Raw genomic sequence first — 6,916 nt, 5'->3', positions numbered from 1 at the left:
TATGCTACCAATGTGAATTAGCTGATTGAGTAAAGTGGTTTTTCACATCGGTTTGGCCCCAGTATACAAAGTGATGCAAAGCAGCTTTTCGCTGCTTGATTGCATAAATCCTTCACTACTGTTGCACATTAGAGCAGGGCAGCTTTTCTCCACTTCAGAATCAACCAGACTTAACGTAAATTAACAGTTAAAGAGTCATAGTAGCTAACACTGGAACTAAGGCTCTGATGCTAAAGGGTTAATGACCAACCTACACATACTCACTCACATCTCGTCATATATGGACGTTTGGTTCGGGTCCCTTTACTTTTTGATGTTTAGGGTGTCTCCAACTCGTTGTTCTTTGTCATGCTGGCTGTTCCTATTAAATGACAGGTCCCTTACTGTTGGGAGGCGGTGCCAGATGTGGTACCAGACTTTGTAACGGACACGGTACCGGTTCTGGGTTCGGGTTAGGATACTGGTCCGCGTCCTCAGGGTTAGGGAATCACTTATCAGCGTATGGATTTTTACCCTGTCTGTCTCCCGGTACCAAACGGCCCTCAGACTGTTACTGGTTCGCGGCCCTGAGGTTGGGGACCCCTAATTTAAAGGTACAGCCAACATGTCAAAAAATGGCGGGTTGGGGACACCCATAATGTCATAAAGTGATGACAGAGGGGGGCCGAACCATACATCCATGTACAACGAGTTGGGAGTGAGAACGTATTGTACCAACATGTCTTTCTTAAAAAAAGGTTCTAAAATGAAAGAAACATTTATTACAACTTTTGATTTGTTTGTCAATTCAAACTTTAGTGACACCATTTTATAACTAATCAGTTATGAAATTAATTTCTGTATCGTCATGTGTTGCTGTTACCAGGATATGAAATGTTGGTTGTACCACCCAGCCCGTCACATCCACTTCACAATCTGTCTGAAGAGAAGTTTCCTTAACAGTCCAGCGACCGATTTCCTTTCAGCTCTAACTCTGGGAAATCTAGTGAAACAGTTGATGATGTCCAATAAACAAACAGAGGTTGTATAAAAGAATGTTCTTGCTGAGTTTCTACAAGACAAAAGCTGTAAATTTTACATTTGATGTTGGTTCAGCACCACCTTGACCCCAGCGAAAGTACTCAAAGCTTCTTATTTTGCTGCCTTAAATACCAATAACTGCAGCCATCTTTACACATAAACTTTGATTTTCCTGAAGTTTCCTGAGAGCTTTGCAGACATGGTGGTCATGTGACTGTCTGAGGAGAGAGAAAACATCAAAATGTCACCGGGTCCACAGAGAGGCTCAGAATGAGTTTCCGTTTGTTTGGTCTGCCTTCAGTTTCCTCCAGCAAACAAAGCATTGGGAAAGATTTTTCTGTTCGGCGTTAAATGTCTCGGCAAAAGCAGAAAAGAGCCCCGCTGGCTCTCAGCCGAGCTGCCGGCGTCCTCTGACTCGTAAGCAGCAGCTGAGCGCACAGCGGCTCTCTGTCGTCGCTTCGATCAATACCCATTTCCAGCGCAGGAGTTTTCTCAAGCTCTGCCAATTTGAGAATTGATCCTCTAAACGCCCATGTGTGTGTGAGCGGTTTTTTACGTGATGTTGTCTGCTTTTTGAGCAAGCTGGCAGGCGGTCAGCTTTATCCAGGGAGAGCTCAAAAACAAAATACTGTAGCTGCTTGATGTTAGAGCCTGGGGAGTCAGGACAGCCCAAACCATGAAACTCACTCCTGGAACTTGTATTTTAATACTGATTCTTTTTTCTTAAAGGCTTACCTTAATCCTAAGGTGTGTTTGTGGTTGTGTAGTTGTGGGACAGATTTATGACCTGTCGAGGAGCTTTTGCCCAATCGAAGGATAGGCTCCAGCAACACCGTGACCCCAATAGGGATTGAGTAAATCGATGAATGGATGCTTACCCCCAAAATTGTCCCAGTTTTATTAGGATGTGTAACATTCAGTATGTGTACACACTGGACTGCTTGATTGTCCAAAGTTAGAGTTTAGAGGATTGTATAATTTTTGAATGTATGTATTTAGACGTCTCACCATTTAATTTTCAATGGAGAAAATGTTCAAACAATACTGCGTTTTGCCATTTCCTACCAAAGGTCACCCTCTTTCACAAACTGTGCTTCACCTCTACTATTAGGGACTATTATCAGTTCTCTTTACAGCGGATGAATCACACATTCTGTGACATCGGAAGCTAAATCTTTTATGAAAATTTCTTTTGGAAAACCTTCAGAGCCGTCATTGATCTCAGAAAGGTTCAATGAAAGAACAATTTACATGTTTCGGGCACTGAGTCAAATCCAAAACATGGAAAAAAAACCCACACAGCAGCATGAAAAACATGCAAACTTCATGCAAAAAAGGTGCAAAAACCAGCTCTGTGGCCCTCAGAGAAACAGTTTTGCATCATTTTTGCTTTGAGTTTGTATGTTTTTTTTTCTTTACTGAACTGTACATGAGCTTACAGCTAGAAAAGTTAAAATAATACTTTGTTTTAAATATTTTTTTAAATAGTCACAAGTGGAAAACAAATCACCTTTTAAACTTTTTAGAAATGTAGAGTCTAGATGTTTCTGTTCTTCCTTGAAACTCTGATACTTCTTGCATTTCTGACCCAGATAAATAAAAACATCCTTTCACAATAAATGAGTTTTGTCCTGTCGAACGATACATCTACTGGATTTTCTTTCATCTTCTTTGTTTTTCACCCTGTCACACATTTTGGTTTGTAACATCCACTGCTGATTCTGCTGTTCCTATTTATATTCTACGGTAGTCAATATGAGTCCATGATTTCTGCAGTTTCTAATTGGGTCCTCATTGATTCTTTTTTTATTCTTTTACTTGTAGGTTCTTGTTTACTTTTTTATGTATTGCTTTATTTATGTATTCTTTAACTGCTCTAGTTAGTTTAAGAAATTTGTTAAAGTTTCTGTTTTCCTGCCTTTAAAAGAAATGATTACATGAAACCACATGAAGTATTTGAATCTGTTTTATATCAAATTGGTTCATAAAGGAGAAAAGCTTTTGAAGCTTCATTTGCTCGACCGCACCATCAAGTGGTCCTAAAATAATTTCACGTGCTAAAGCCTTTGTGGTGAACTTTGTGTTTTATTTAAACCTTCAACCTGTATTTCTATTCCTTGATCTGCATCTTTGTCTCCAGGCGTTCACAGAAACTTTCAGTACACAGAAGAGTGTACATATTTTGCGTGTTTTTGTAAATAGATCATTTAACTTTGGTCCTAGTCTTGAGAGTCTGATGAGGTGTTTTTAAATCTTTTAGGAAACACAGTAAAAAAAATGTTAAAAAAAGTAAAGCATGTTTTCTTCAACAATATCAAAATGTTTTGGGAACACGATTTATACCATTTATAATAGGGTAACAGGCATTATTTAACTAAAACTATTGAAATCTTCACTTTTTAAAATCTTAATATCAGACAAGAAATGTTGAAATTATGTAAAACACAAACCTGTGTATGCAGTGGTCCCTTGATCACAGTTTTGTGAGTTTTTTTGGTTCAGTTTTGCATACTGCAACTTTTTTTTTCCAAAAAACTCTGTGTTCTTCATTCTGCGTGTCTGTAAATAATTGTCAGTCAGTCTCTCCCATGCTGCATCTCCAGTACAGAAATTACACACTTTGCCTAATTTACATAAATCCTCAATTGCTATTGATTTCATTCTATAATCTGGACTCAGTTTTCTGAGCTTAAGAAAAAGAGAAAAGGATGAAAATGTTCATGTCTGTCTGAGAAAAGTGTGTACGGGGATCACTATACTTGAATATACTCTTGAGTCAAGCTTCAGATTGTTAACCATCTCTTGTATCAGTCACATGGTCTGTCCCACCATTGAAGTTTTAGACTTTAACTCACGCTGCATATTTTATGACCTGGACCGACTTTAGAGCCTCGACTCAGCAGCCACTACAAACAGTAGTGGGTTTTTGTGTTTTTTTGGTCTTTTTAACATGTTCTTGTGGTATTTTTGTGATGATGTAGAACCTATTTGTAGGAAATTAATTTTAAAATCATATTTCTGAGTATTCCTTTATTCAAATTGTTGTGAACCAGGAGCAGACATCAAAGGCTGTTTGAAAAAGACTGTATTTGTGAAAAAGAAAGTGTTCAAGCTCCCTGCTGCGCTCCATTCTGGTGCATCACAACTGTACGGCTGGATGGTTCCGATATTGGTTGCCGTTTTTGTTGCTCCGGTAATGTTAGATTGGGGCTGTAAGCTAGCAGGAAAGCACTTAAACAGATGGATGATTGGTTAATGTGGGTGCAGTTTCTCTGAGATAAAAGTTCCAAAACTTCAAGGAGAATTTCTGACAAACTCCTGCCGCTCTGCAAAAATATGTCCAAGAAAACAACAGAAGCTTTTTGATTTTGCCTAAAAATGACATAATCATAGTAAAAAGACCTCCGGGAACGATTTTACAGTCAATCACAAGACTAATTCATTTGTGAATTCCTGTGCTTTAACATCCTGAACTAGACTATTTTGTTTCTTCTTACTTCCACAATTCAACCATTTAGACCATTTTGTGAAGTTTCTGTCTGAAAATCCCAGTAGATTCTGAGTCTGAATCACTCTAAAAATCTTCTTTTTATTATTTTTCTCAGTTTAAATTTCATCAGATCATCTTCATCTGGTCGACATGCAGAAATGCTTTGAGTATCTGCTCTGTGATTGGCTGAATAGTCATTTGTCTTAACAAGCACTTCAGCATTTATACTTAAGGCGTGCAGGGGGGGTGCAGGGGGGGTGGGAGTTAGAGTGTGGTGAGGACCGACCCCTCCCCAGCAGGAGGAAGCCTCCATCAGAACCAGGAGATTTACTAAATCTATTCTTCCGGAGGGATTTTCTCCCCCGGGATCCTTCACCTCCATGTTCTCTCCCATGTCAGTGCGGAGCTCCAGAGTGTTTTCTTATTTGTGTTTGTTTGGCGGGGCCAGATTTTCTGCTCCAGTTTTCCCGCCCATCCTCTCAGCCCCCCCCCTCCCACCTCCTACCGGCCTACTGCAGTTTGGCGAAACGGAGCTCGTATTCGAGCTGCCAGCTGGACGCCGCGCGTCCATGTGTTTCATACGGTTCAGGGCAAAATATTTGACGTTTTAGTTTGTGGAAGGGAAAAAAAGGGTGATGGGATGGGGGGGGAGTTCTGCAGATGTTCCAGGTGAAAAACAGGATCCCGCTGTGAAGGAAGAATAGCGGAAACGGTTCCGTTTTGAGGTGGTCGTGCTAATGAGCTTCTGGCTTCCTGTTCTAATCTGTTCCATGCAAATGCAGGAGTAAAAATAGATGTTCTTGACAAGATGCCACACATATATATGAAAGGGAGAAAAAGCTTTGTGCTTTCCTTGCCTCTAATGCTGCAGCAGCTCCTCCTGTTTTTCTCCTGTCACCTCGATTCCTCAGCCGGCGTGGAAACGCAGCGAGAGCGTGAGTGGGCCTGGGAGGGGGGGGTCGGGCGGTGACAGCCCTAACCTTTAAGGTGTCAGCTTGGGCGGCGGGAACGCAGAACCTGCCAGGCTCGCCAGGTTGACAGCAGCTCAGAGGACGGGGATTTGCAGAGATCCAGGACCTCCTGGAGACCCCCCCATCTGCTGGATGGAGGAAAACATTTCACCAGGAACCGGACGTCCTTTTATGCGTGCAGATGAAGCGAGGCAGAGATGGGGGGGGTTGTTCATAGGCAGAGGGGGGGTGAGTGGTGGGGCAACTCGAAAGTTGAAGCGGAGCAGCAGTTGGCACGGAGGTTTGTGACAGATGACTCGCCAGAAACGGTGAGAGTTGGAGGAAGAATCTGAAGAGAACCGAGCCATCTGTCCATCCACAGACTTCTGCTCATTTTTAGCTTCACATTTGCACAAACTGATCATTCATTACCCGTTTTCTTCATCATCCTCTTCACCGTCCTCCAACGTTCACCTGGGCCCTCTCACAGTGTCTCTCACATTCCTGGTCAAAGGAGCCCTGGTGGGTGTGACAGTCTCTCATTGCATTTTGAAGAAGAAGAACCCAAAATATGAAATATTTGTGGTAAATGTTCATCTTCTCTCAGACCTGGCAACCTCTATTATTCCAGATCAGACCGGACAGGAAGAGACAAAAAAAAATGCAAAAACACAGAAACATCCACCGTAAGACAAAAGAGAGACCGATCAATAACTGCTGCAGTGATACATAGACTGAAATGGAGAGAAGAAAGATGCCCTCCTGGAAGCTGTCTTACCCCTCCACTGCATCTTCTGATTGGTTGGATTCACTTGATGCAGGTTGTCGATGGTTGGTATGACAACCAGGATAGAAATTCTTAAGGCAGTAGTTTCCAACATTTTTCAGGACACGATTAATTCAATGTCAGATATTATTTTCAAGGACCAGCTTGTGTGAAGCTGAAGTTGGCTTCTGATTTTTTTTTTTTTGTGTTTATTTTTGCTTCCAGTTTCCCTGAACTTTTGAGTTTATCTTCATCCTCTGTAAGCAGCTGCTTTAAACTTTATTAGATTTTATGTTTTAACCATAAAAATGTTATATAGATTTTTTCTTTAACCCACAACTGTCAAAGTGGAAGCTAAAAAGATCAGACGCCAACTTCACCATCATCTGACTTTTAAGGTGCAACGAATAAAAACTAAAAATGAGTCTCTAAAACTGGTATTTTCTAAATTTAAAAATTTAACTTTATTAACAGCATCCTCATAACATTAGACAGCCGGTTGTTGAATTTTATGCGTTAATATTATGGTCTGTGGGAACAGCTGTCGCAGTCAATCCATATTTGGAGTAAAAACTCCTGGTTTTGTTGTTAAATTGATTTTTTTTTTTTTAAGTTGAAGGGTCTTCTTCTGTTTCCTAACTGACTGTTTTCTGTAAATAGAAACTTTACAAACAAGTTTGTTTTTTGCTA

The 6,916-nt window shown here is 40.7% G+C and overlaps 2 protein-coding genes and 1 long non-coding RNA gene across 3 annotated transcripts in view; 1 reads left to right on the top strand and 2 right to left on the bottom strand.

Moving 5' to 3' along the window:
- Positions 1 to 1,309, bottom strand: part of LOC118599929 — a 3,997-nt gene extending 2,688 nt beyond the window's left edge. Inside the window, exon 1 of the long non-coding RNA XR_004949467.1 lies at positions 863 to 1,309. This is a non-coding gene — a long non-coding RNA (uncharacterized LOC118599929). The remainder of the gene's footprint in view (positions 1 to 862) is intronic.
- LOC112144307 (tripartite motif-containing protein 16-like) overlaps positions 1 to 6,916 on the bottom strand; it is a gene marked incomplete in the record, with an annotated part of 1,074,856 nt that overhangs the window by 945,436 nt on the left and 122,504 nt on the right.
- basp1 (brain abundant, membrane attached signal protein 1) overlaps positions 1 to 6,916 on the top strand; it is a 55,151-nt gene that overhangs the window by 40,486 nt on the left and 7,749 nt on the right. The window lies entirely within an intron of this gene.

This window comes from Oryzias melastigma, linkage group LG17, assembly GCF_002922805.2.
Source record: "Oryzias melastigma strain HK-1 linkage group LG17, ASM292280v2, whole genome shotgun sequence".
Classification (NCBI taxonomy): domain Eukaryota; kingdom Metazoa; phylum Chordata; class Actinopteri; order Beloniformes; family Adrianichthyidae; genus Oryzias; species Oryzias melastigma.
The sequence above is the reverse complement of the archived record's forward strand: the minus strand, read 5'-3'. Positions and strand labels throughout refer to the sequence as shown.